This window comes from Mchenga conophoros, linkage group LG3 (assembly GCF_057382185.1).
Source record: "Mchenga conophoros isolate Kocher_MC1m ecotype Shallow Benthic linkage group LG3, M_conophoros_male_GT1.1, whole genome shotgun sequence".
NCBI classification, from domain to species: domain Eukaryota; kingdom Metazoa; phylum Chordata; class Actinopteri; order Cichliformes; family Cichlidae; genus Mchenga; species Mchenga conophoros.
In genome coordinates this window covers 31,564,196-31,576,764 of record NC_140528.1, presented here as the reverse complement: position 1 = coordinate 31,576,764, position 12,569 = coordinate 31,564,196, and the positions used below count along the sequence as shown (strand labels likewise).

At 45.6% G+C, this 12,569-nt stretch overlaps 1 pseudogene; it reads right to left on the bottom strand.

Moving 5' to 3' along the window:
* Positions 1 to 9,731: 9,731 nt before the first annotated feature.
* Positions 9,732 to 12,569, bottom strand: part of LOC146578140 (uncharacterized) — a 105,561-nt pseudogene continuing 102,723 nt past the window's right edge.

Genomic DNA, 12,569 nt, shown 5'->3' with positions numbered 1-12,569 from the left:
TAAATATTGTTCTGAGAGGCTTTTTGTTGGTTGAGTCTGAAATTGATTGTATGTACAATTCATATCCTTATAAAAAGGCAGAAATATGGTGTTTTATTAATAAACTTACATTTATGGATATAAAATAGCTAAAAGTATTAACAAATATTTTATAAAATCATTTATCATTCTTCCTGGGGAACTTAAAGAAACAGAATAAAACATTTTCCCATCGTAAAGAAAACTCCCTTAAAATATGGACAATAACAAAACTGCTAAATTCTTCCAGAATCTCTGTGTAGAGGAACCAAAAGAGATGTGCCACAGTTTCTGGATGATCCCCACAGAAAGTTCAATTAGTATTTATGTCTCTTTTAAATGTTACCATATAGTGACTGGCTGGGTAACATTTATGAAGAATTTTATATGAGATTTCCTTCACCTTGTTCACAATTAGATATTTATGGGATCATCCAGACTGTCTTCCAGGTGATATCTGGAACATGTCGGTTCCAGTAAGATATTCTATATATGGGAGAGACATGATATCTTCTTGGAATAAACTACGTATTCTCTTATTGCTGTTACCAAGTTCCTGTGAAAAGCAGATTTTTCCCACTGCTGACTCAGCTGGATCAGGGAGAGTGACTGAGGTAGATATTGAACTGTCAGTGTTTTTATATAACATTAAAGTACCTGAGGGTATGGCACCAAGCACCATTGAGAATTCCCCAACACTGACGGGAAAATTATATAGTGTAAGGAATTCATTGTAAGTAAGTAGTGCTCCCTCGTTAAATTTTAAAACTTAGTAGCGGCCGCCATTGTTGGCAGCTGAAATTTGGCTGGGCCGCGCTATGAATTCTGGGATATGGTGGGCCACGAAGGACACACCCGACCCATCCTTCAAACTCGGGGGAATGAAGGACGCATTTGAAGGGGTCGAGGAATCGGGACAGCCTTCGTCGCCTGGCTGTGACGTCATCGGCCTTCAAATGCGGCCTCCGGAGGATGCAGCCGACGTTTTGGGACACAGCTTGTGTGTCTTTGTTGGTCATGTGACCTCCCAGGGACTACACATGGAAACGAGCAGTTTAGCTCAAATCTGGCAGGTTTCCATCGTCTGTTTTTGTCCTGATGTCCATGAACATGAACACTGTCCCTGTCAAACACGTCCAGATAATCTGATCCAGTGTTGTTCTTCTTCTGTGGTGTTTGTGATGGAGCTGCTGATCCTGATGTCCTCCACCAAGGGGGCAGCAAATTCAGCTGACTGTCATCATTTATTAAAAAGATGTAACAATGTGACATAATGCAATATAATAGTGTCAGTTACACATTGTGGGTTGCACTGTGGCCAGAATGGACATTACCTCCTGCCTAATGGAAGCTGTCAGCCATCCTGCAACCATGAATTAGATAAGCAGAAGTGAAGGGATTGTTAACAACAATTTAATAATAAAATGTAATGTGATAGTTGCACTTTATTAGCTCCCCACAATCGTATGAATAATAACCATGAATGCACTGCATGCTCATAGCAAGTTCTTTAGGTTTAAAGTGAGATCCTGCTTTAAAGGGCGCTTCATCTGCTGGGAATGACATGTTTCTTCTAGTATGTAAGGCTCAGCCCATCTTACTGGGACTTACTTTTGTAGATCCACATGCTCTAAACCTGCTGCTCCATGATTGGTGCAGAAGCTTTAAGCTACTATTAACAAATAATGACCATGGACTTAGTTGTTACTACAATAACTTATCATTGAGCAACTTTTAATTTTACTTGTAAAACTATGCAAGTAGAATTGAATGGGGCACAGTGAGCTGAGCACAGGCCCACTCTGTGACACTCAGAGGTTTGTGGATATCATACTGAGAGTATTGGACACAGTGCAGCCAGCTTGCAGCCACTTTCCCACCACTTTAGCACAATGTTTACATGAGACTCAGCCACACTAATGTTCCTGGGCAGACATGTGGTGCAGCATGGCTGATGGCACTGTACCTGCAGCTGTCATGGACAAGAACCACTCAATACCTCACCCAAGCCAAGCCTGTGCTGATGTTGTGATCTGAGACCGAGACACTAACCCAGGATCATGATATGATGTTGTGAGAGTTTCACTAAGAATTAGCTCTGATTACAAGATTTCAATCTATCGTAACTCTAATTTGTATTTACTTCAGTTTGTTCATCTTGGAGCTGTGTGCAGCTGAGGACAGTCTTATTATTACCAGGTGAGGATATGTAACAGCCACAGTCTGTAGAGATGATGTCACCATGGAGTGGTGATGTCACTGGAGCTGCCAATATGTGCTCCAGCCAAAGCTACACCAGAGGGTTGTGCTGTGTAACAGGTTGGTGCAGGTGGTGTTATCTACATTTGAACATTAGGCAACAGTCTCATGAAGACACTTTCTATTGTTCACTAAAGACCAACAATAACAGAGACAAAGGGAGAGCAGCAGAACTAGTGCTAACAATTAGCACTGCTAGCCTGCCCACCAACACCAGCTAATGTTCTAAAAACGATGATCAATGATTTTGCTGTAACGGCTCCAGCTGTCTGTGTCAGGGACACGTTGGAGATGAAGTGAGTGATCCAGTGACAAAGGTTTGGAAAGCTGCAGTCAGCTGAGACTAAAGGAGTCACCTGACCGAGAGACCAAATGTTTCACTGAGAACGTCCAGATGAACAGAATCAACCTTTGGGATAATCTGTTCCACACATCCATGTTTCACTTACTGCATTATATTTCCTCATTGCTGTCCACACAGGCCTGTGGCTTATAACCAACTCCAAGTTCAGACTCAGAGGCTGCTTGTTAGGTATTTTGATACCATAGTAGCATTTACAGGATATTGTTTTATACAGGAAAACTGTTACTCAATAAGGCCCAACTACTAGTTGTTTTTCTCTTTCTCTGTGACCCAAGAATTAATGTGTAGGACTCACAAGCTGGTACCCCAAGGTCGAAAACACCACAGAGATGAGACCACTTCCTTACTCCCATCCTCCCTTTTTCTTTATCTCCTGGAAAAGGCTCGTTAAAGGCTAGGTGGTTTGTTTCAGAATTCACTAATGAAAGAACTCTGTATTTTATGTCTAGGAGTGTATTTTGCTGGGATGATCATAAATTGTAGCTGAGCTGATAAACTACACACAGGATACTTCTTTGTTCACAAGGCAGGAAGACGTTTCCTTATTTGGTCTGTACCGGTTTGAACTGGGAAAGCTGACACACGAACCTTTTTTTTCATCTATATAAACTGCTGTGTACCAAATAAACCTTTGAGTCGATTTGGGAAGACAACCTGAAGCAGTCTGTGTTTCCTTGTTCTCCCAAGCTGCTCCCGACGTCGTAACTAACCCAGCTGAATGGCATACCTGAGTGTTACTTTAAATAATTAGGAATCTTAGAAGGAAAGGACAGAACTCTGCTTATCGCTCACGCCACGGAGGAAACCCGGGAAGGCAATTTCCTTCACTGCTGAAGCTGTTTTCTGGAACAGAGACGTGTTGGATATAAAAGCAACTCTTCTTTATGTGTCAGCACTGAGGAAAGGAGCAGCTTCGTTTCTAAGTGTATGAAGGACTGTAGCAGTGTGTGTGTGAGCTTTATTTCACAGACAGAACCATGTCAAAAACACAACTTCAGGTAAAAACAATACAAAATCAAAGAGTCTGATCAGAAGGATTAAACAGAGGAGTGTGGGACTGTTTTTAACAGACAGCAGCTTAAGCCAGGCTGGAGGAGTAAACTGAGCCTCGGTGTGAGCAGCAGTGTGTTTGACAGGAAGCTGAGATAAACAGTCTGGAGCCCATTTAGTGCTTCATATGAAAGTGTGAGGATTTGAAAGCAAATCTAAAATCAAGCAGGAGTCAGTGTGAGAATGATTTGTGCTTTTCCTCAGTCAGATGCTGGGAGTTTCAGTTCATCCATGTTCAGCGTGCTGTGCTTTGTGTAACAGGAGAATATGACAGTATAAATCAAGTCTTCATGTCACTGAAAGCCTCCACAGTCTGCTATGGAGGTGCATCAGTTTGGATTTACAAGAAGAACATTTCTTAAACCTGCCACAAGATGGCGCTCCAACAGAAGGGATGTCCACAGTGTAACACAGACACACACATACTGTGTGAATGTGTGAGTGAATGGGCTTTCAACACAAGGCTTCTGCTGCTACCTTTAATGACATAATTAGCTAACAAGAACAAACTGTTAATTACCACCAAAGAACGGCTCCAGATTTTAGCTGCTGACCATTTTGTGAAACGTTGATTACATCAGCTTATTGTTGATTTTTCAACCTTAATATCAGCTGCTTTAAAGGAGCCTCGTTCTCTCGCAGTAACACTTTTCTTCACTAGATGCAGTGCAGGCACAGTCTGTGTTTCTAAACTACACACTAATGTTCATTGTTGTGCAGCTAAATCCTCCCTCTGGATGGGAAGAATCCCTGTCAGGCTTCAAACACCTGGCTTGGTGTTCTGGAGCTAATGTGTCACCTGTGAGGACTCTGAGATGAACACACAGCAGACACTTCAGTTCTCCGTCTGTGTGTCCTCAGTTTCCCAGCATGCCTTGGCTGTGGTGGTGGAGGTGAATGAGGGGGAACATGCTGCTCTGTCAGCACTCAGGTTTCATACCTGGTGATCTCAGAGGACAAAGCGGCGTTACAGCAGCGCACGTTGATGAGACCTGATGCTCTGAACAGTTCAGACTTCAGCCTCACTCTGAGAAAACCACAACTGATCGACAGCATACAGCTGCAGGTCAAAGGTCAGAAACGCCTGCTCTTTGTACGGGTCAGGAGTTAGTACTGCAGAGGTCAGAGGTCAGTTTGCTGACAAACCAAACAGTTTAGAGCTAAAATCACAACAGCAGAGGAAAAAAGAGACACTGCAGAGATGATGCAAAATATTGTATTTTTTCTGATGATATTTGAAGTTTTCAGGTATCAAAAACTGTAACACACGTATTCCAGCACAGCCTGCATGTACTTTTAGTTCTCCATACTGCCCATTATAAATCATCTTTGTTAGTTTTTTTTTATTTCAGTCTCCAAAGCAAACTTCTGTCCCACAGGGGTGGCTGTAGATGACCTGCAGATGCTGCTGCAGGTCATCTACTGATCACAAGGTTGGTGGTTCGATTCCTGGCTTCCCGTCATCTACATGTCAAATATCCTTGGGCAAGATACTAACCCCAGGTTGCTCTCCGATGCATCCATAAGAGTATGAATGTGTGTGAATGTTAGCTATGAAGCACTTGGAAAGATGTTCATGGGTAAATGCACAAGTTGTGTAAAGCGCTTTGAGTGCTCTGATCAGTAGAAAAGCGCTATAAAAGAACCAGTCCACTTACTACTTGCTTTTCACCAGGTGCTGAACTCAGATGATTTCACCTTGTTTGGAGCCCAACTTTTTACAGGCTCAAAAGAAACCCAAACCTCACTAAACAAGGGTAACAAGCAATGCAAAAACTCATTGTTCAGGTTAAGCTCACATGTCACCTTCATGACACAGACACTGACTATAAATATCTATAAAGCCACTTCTATCTGCCATACCTGTCCTTCTGTCATGGTTGCTCTCCTCTCACTCTGTCATTTATCCACAGTCTGCCTCCCTCTGCTCCGTCAGCTGACGTCCTCTGTACACCTACGTGCTGTGTTTTCATCCTGCAAAGCTCAAAACTCAGTACAAACACATTTAAGAAACATTGCACTGAGTAGAAGATGACAGCAATGAGCTAAATGGCTCTCCATCATATTAAAATAAAGCTTCTGTCTTTATTTATGTGAGGACGTCCGTCTTGCACTAACTGAGTGAAGAATTAAGATAAAACATTTCCTTCCAGTTTTGTGCTCGTGCTGTTAGTCTGAGATCTACTCGTAGATCAAAGCGACCTGCTAGTTTGAAATCAGCCTCAGGATCATAAAGAGTTTAACTTCAAATCGATTTGATGCGTGAGTAACTTACATACTTAAAAAAATCTAACTGTCTTTAGTATATTTTTCCTTTAATGGGAGACCCTGACAGAAAAGAAAACAGCAGCTGGGCAGTAACTGGTATAAAATACATTTAAAGGAGGTGGTGCTGAGTGCTTTGACTGGGGTCCCACCACTGACATCACAGGTGGAGGACATGTTGGAAAACTGCCAGCTGCCTCCTCCTCACCTCACCTCTCCTCACCTAGTTTTGGTACCTCTCATCATAGCCCCGTAGTTATCATAGAAACCTTAGTTTCATAGTCTCGTCACTGACTTTTCAGTTGTTTAGTTTTGCCCAGTTTATGTTTAGCTTACTTTCACCCCACATGCATCTTGCCTTGTATTTTTCCCCTCATGTTTCAGCCCAATAAAGGCTCCCTTTTTGTTCACGTTCAAGCCCTGTTCTCCTGTGTCTGCATTTGGATCCTCCACTCAGGCTCCAAAAGGTCTGCCCGCAGAAATAAAGAGAAGGTTGGTTAAAGCAAAGAGAGGCACTGGCAGCATTTAAGACACTAAACAAGAGACACAGGTCAGAGAACATCAGACTGAATAGGTGGAATAAAGTGAAACAGGAAGTTAGCTGTGTGTATTTCTACAGGACTTCATGCTCTTCTGCTTTAATGCTTCTTTTCATTAACGATATAATGAGTGTTATAAGTTCATTGATTTCTTCTTTATCACAAACGTTTGTTACACTGTGATAACTACTGAGCTGCTGTTATTACATTTGGTGTGGTATATCATTATCATCATGTTTGTTATTTTGATTCTGTGCTCAGGATAAAAACATGTTTATAAGTCAACGAAAAGACATTTTTAGTTTTACAAAGAAGAAGTTGATGATTGGATTGAAGATGAAGTAAAAGTCTTGAACTTGAACGTTACTTCTGTGTTCTGATGTTTATTGAAGCTGTCAGCTGTCTGTCAAAGTGGACAAAGGGACGCACAATAAGGACAGAACAGTAAAAAAAGCTCCTTCATGACGAGCAGAGACATTCAAGGAGAGAAATCTTGACTTTAGGGCTTCTCAACATCTCTGCTGCTGCTGACGTTTGGCTCACAGCAGCATCGAGAGATGGGCGACACAGAAATAACACAGCTGTCCGCTCTAGAGACCAGGTGAATGAACTCAACAGCATGTAGCGGATCATCGTGTTTAAGTAGAGGCAGCTCGTGCATTAGCTAATTATGCTACAATCGAGTCAGAGATGATAATGACGCCTGGAAAGGCTCACATAGAGTTCAAACTGAACACCTCCTGGTATGAAGGGGAGGAGGAGCAGCTGTGGATGAAGCCAGAGTCCTTGAAGTTGCATCAGGAGTTTAACCAGAACAGAAAACCAATTTTGAGGAGGGCGCTGAGTGGACGCACCAGTTTGTAGCACAGCAGTGATGCTTCTATCAGAAACATGCTGCTTCTCCTTCATCCTCCTCTCATTGATCTGAATCAGCTGTTTTCACAGAGAAACGCTGCACAAATCCTTCACTCCACTATTTCTGTCAGCAGAGGACTCGCTCTATCATGGCTGCTGCTCCTTTTTCACTCATTTGTGCTTTGAATCAAATCTGTTTTTCCATTATCACCAAGAACAGGCTGCTCATCAATCAGCACATAACCTGGAGATCACCTGCACACCTTTCCACTCCCATCCAGAAATTGTGGCTATCGTCACCTCCTGCATTAAGTAACGTGCAAGAATTGTCACGGTTCTGGGTCCGTTGGACCAAGTATTTTGAGTTTATTATGTTTTGGATTAATTTTGCATTCTGGGGCCCGTTCTTCGTACGTCGCTCACTACATCCAAGATCAAATGACACATCCAAGACCAAACCATCGAGCTAACCGTGAGCTCGCTAATCCGGTTCTCCGAACACACCTGCCGTTGACGATTAGTACAGCTGGACGCAGTAATGTGACATCACTGGGTGTCGTAAAAGGGGCTACGCATCGATAGTAGAAACATTGATCGGCAACCCGCTGATTGGTCGGCGAAAATGTCGAAGGAGCGTGCTCGGTATTTTCCGGCAGCAGAGCAAGAACTCATGAGTGAGGGATTTCAGGAGTTTCAGAGTTTAATTAAAACGCAAGGGAACACTGCAAAGGCTGCAAAAGCAAGGAGAGAGGGCTGGCAGAAAGTTGCTGACAAATCAAACTCGTAGGTAATTTAATAATAATAATAATAATGGATTGGGTTTATATAGCGCTTTCTAAGGCACCCAAAGCGCTTTACGATACCACTATTCATTCACTCCCACATTCACACACTGGTGGAGGCAAGCTACAGTTGTAGCCACAGCTGCCCTGGGGTAGACTGACAGAAGCGAGGCTGCCATATCGCGCCATCGGCCCCTCTGGCCAACACCAGTAGGCGGTAGGATAGATCTATCATATGACACTATATTGTCCAATATCATATGGCATTATATTATATTATATTATGTTATATTATATCCCCTTTCACATTAGAGCCACGACAGGACCCACTAGAACATGGGAACAAGTAAAAGTGAAATATAAGAATATTCTACAGAATGGTAATATTTATCACTTATATTGCTTTTCGTCTCTTGGAAAGAGACCCTGAAATAATCTGTTTGTTTGTTCATAACAGCAACCAAGAAAAGGGCAGAGGAAAAAAAGACAGGTGGTGGTCCTGCACCCCCTCGTCAACAAGTTGGTTAAGTGAATAATACCCTCACGGGAATATCGATATCTCTCTATGAGCACACTGTCGCGCTGAGCTAAAGGATCCTGTCTGTCCCGCAATATACGCTGAATTCTGAGGACTCTCCTTATCAATCTTGCACCTTCCGCAATGGGTTGCTCGCGTATACGGACAGGACATGGCTGCGACAGGCTTCCCAAATCCACCTTCGCTTTTATAGCCGTGGTCTCTCATCTTGATTACACGAAGTAATTTACAATTACTACTCTGAAATATGAATTACATCTGTAATAATCACATACATGTAATAGAATGTTAATAGTACATTTCCCTTTTTTAGGAAATGACCTGTATGTATCTGTGTGACATCAATAAAAGGATCAAGTGCTGCATTATCTTTAGTTACATTGATAATATTTATTTATGGTGAAACAGTGGTGGAATATCGCTGTTGCTTTCGTATAAATGAAGCAGACATACCTGCGTGGCCGCGATCTAATCCTGTTTACATAAAGTAAACCTGCTCCCGAGCAGGTTTACACTTACGGCTCTGTTGCTATGACGGCAAGTCCCGGATGAGCTTCGGGGAACCGAACGATCCAGGATCACGCGAAATCGTCAACAATCTAATCCAGCTAACTTACTTAGCGAGGTACGAAGAACGGGCCCCTGGATTGTTTTCTTGTTCTCTTGTTGTGGTTGTGATGATTATTATTAGAGTTTCATGTTTCTGTTATCCATGTTTTAGGAATTGTGGTTTCATGTATAGTTCAGTTCCATGTGTCATTTTCTGTCTCTCTGTGTTGAGTCCGTGTCTCTGAGTTGTGATTCATGTTTCCTGTTTTATTGTGAAAGTCTTTGTCTTATGTTAGTGTGTGCAGCTTTGTTCCCCCCTTGCAGACTTTATTACAGTCCATAGCCCAGTCAGTAGCGTAGTTAGTGGAGGAATCATTAGCTTTGTCATCTGCTAAGTCAGCCACTCATCTTCACCCTCAGTCAGGGGTCCCTATTGCCTCTGGCCCTGCATCTGCTCCAGCTGGAGGGCCTGAGGAGCCCGTTCAGCCTCCTGTCACGTCTGCTTGAGAAACTCATGAAAGTCTCATGGATGATGTGATGATGTGAACCCAGTTCATATTCTCTGAGCTTTTACAGTGACCTCTGACCTCTGACCTGTATCTACAGCACTGACCTATAACAGTGAGCACCACTTGTTTCTTCAGCAGGATCTTTTCCTCCCTGCTGTAGATGGTGCAGGTGTAGCTGTTTGTGTTCGTGGGGTATTTCAGGGTCAGGCTGAAGTCTCCAGTTTTCAACAGGCCTCATTCATCTTCGTTCGATCTGTGTAAAATTCGTCCTGTTGTTCAGGTTCATCAGGGCCATTCACATACACGTGGACCTTCCTGTCATTGTTGTCCATCCACTCCACTTTAGCATCTTTGGGGAGGTGAAGTGTGCCTTTGCAGGGCAGCTGGACAGACTCCACCCCTGAATCCACCACCACCTGGTAAACTGAGAGGACAACAAAGGACAACATGATGACTCAGCAGCAGCTGTGGTGGTCACATGACCTCCCTGTCCCTCCTTGTCTTCTAGTCTCAGTCAGATTGTGTCTCAGTTTGTTCCTGATGTGTTCCTGACTCGTTCTTTGGTAACTAGTCTGCAGCGTTCTGTAAAGTGCTGCAGACATGTTGGATGAAGAAGCACAGACAGCCTGAGCCTCCACAGTCGGCCATGTCTCACACACATCAGCACAGAAACCATGAAGATCTCATGTGTCTGAACATCTGAAGCTCTCCACCACATGACTGAGCACAACTCAAGGAGGAACATTTACTGAAGCTGCTGCAACATTTACTGTCAGCACATGTTTCCATGTCAGCTGCTGTTTACCACCACAGAAGAAGAACAGCTTGTCCACATGCAGCCTCTGTGTCAGATCAATGCAGTGAAGCACACACACTGTTTAGTAAAGTCATGTTGTGGAGCTGTTTCACTGATCAATGACTGAGTCTGAAGGAGGTTTTCTGACTTCTGGAACAAACCTGAAAGTTTCTCTTCAGCTCTCTGTATCAGCTGTTTGTAACTCTCAACTCTTTCAGCTTCTGACCCTGAACTACAAAAACAGTTCAACATGCCCAGAATATCTTTCTGTTACCTGGATACTTCGACATGGCAATAGAGACAGAAGGTCACATGAATCATCAGAGTTTCCCCTGCAAGGGTGCCGCCGGTGCGTCGAGCCACCTGGGGGGCTCTTCAACTGGTGGGGGAGATTGTCACATCTTGCAGGAGCTTTCCTCTCTTCAGGAACTCTCTCTGCAGGAGGGGGAGATACAGGAGAGGTGGAGGAAGATCTCAGCCTGGGCGTCTATTGTCTTATGTAGTCTGGAAGATGAGTGGATGGTGGGGTGGGTGCAGTTTTCTCTGTGGTGGGGTTGGGTGGACTGTCCCGGGCTGTGTGGGGCCGGGCGGCGCTGCTGCACTGGGCCCCGGTCTGGATGGGCCTGGGCCCCCTTTCCCTGGCGGGTCGCGGAGTATGGGGGTGCCTACTGGGGTCAGCGGGGGAGCTGGCCCCAGAGAGGGGTCACTTGCCCCTCCCTTCCTTCCCTCCCCATCTCCAGCTGCCTCCCTCTTCCCGCTCCACCACAACCACCCACACATGCAGGGCCTTGGAGTAGGGGTATGTCACCAGGGTGCAGAGGAGGCTACCCCCCCCCCCCCCCCCCCCCGTCCCCTTCTGGCTGCCTCTGCCTCAATTTTATCCCACAACTTAGACATTCACATTACTCACACTCTCATTACACATACATATAGGATCTTGGGGGTGGGCACGCTACACGGAATCCAAAGTACCATCAGGGTGTACACCTCACCCCTGGCGTCGTTGCCCGTAGACATGGAGGGCTAGCAGGAGGGACTATGCACTTACCTGCTGCTCTCTGGCAGGTAGCTCCATGCCCTCCTGGGTTTTAAATGCACCTTAGAACACGCATGCATCAACATTACAATGAGCTGGTGGAGGGAGGTTTGGAGTCTTCTCTCACCCCCGTTCTCTGCGGCCCGCTGGAGCGGGGGGCTAGGAGGAGGAGTTGGCCGTCCGACTGCGGTCTGGAGTGTGGGGCCTCCCTGCTGCTACGGAGTCGGGGCGGTCTGCCTCTCCCCACCGCAGGGAAAAGGGTAACACCACCTGGGTCTGGGTGCAGTTCCCCCTCCAGGGGCAAGGGTACCTAGACCCGGTTTGTAGAGTACGCTTGGGGAGTGTGATCGTGTATACAGCGTCTCTTTATGTCTGTCTCCACGTCGGTTGAGTGTGGAGTGAGTGCATATGAGAGCATGAGGGGGGGAATGGATGTTTGTATCTGTGTGTGCCTGTATGTCTGTGTCTATATGTCAGGTTGGGTATCAGGCGCCACCTCTCTGGGGACATCTCAGGCCCTCCAAGGTTTGGAGGCCTATCTCCCCCCACCACTTCCCCTGCCGGTGGCGGACTCCCTCAGACATCGGTGCGTTGGTGGTTCTTTGTGTCTGGGGGTGGGCGTCCAGGTACACACCGGCTCACTCCTTGGCGGCCGCTTGGCGGGGCCTGGAGCCTGGGGCTCGCTCGGGCCACTTCGGAGGTGGGGTGCCCCCGGCCTCTCGGCCTGGGGCTCGGTCACTCAGGCACAGCTGGCTGCCGGCGAAGCTCACGGGCGCGTCACTGCAACTCCCCCTGGCTTCTGCTCCGCGGCTGCTGAGTGAGCCCTCATCTGGGACTCTCCTCAGCTCTTTCTGGGACAGTGGCGCGGCTGCCCCTCTGTTGGTCTTCCTTGGTCTCTTGTGTTCTGGGGGCCTCTGGATGTCTGGAGTTTTGATCTCCTCCATACCTGCTTCATGCCCTGGAGGAAGGGGCTGTGGCCCCCCCACACCCTCTAGCATATCATTACATG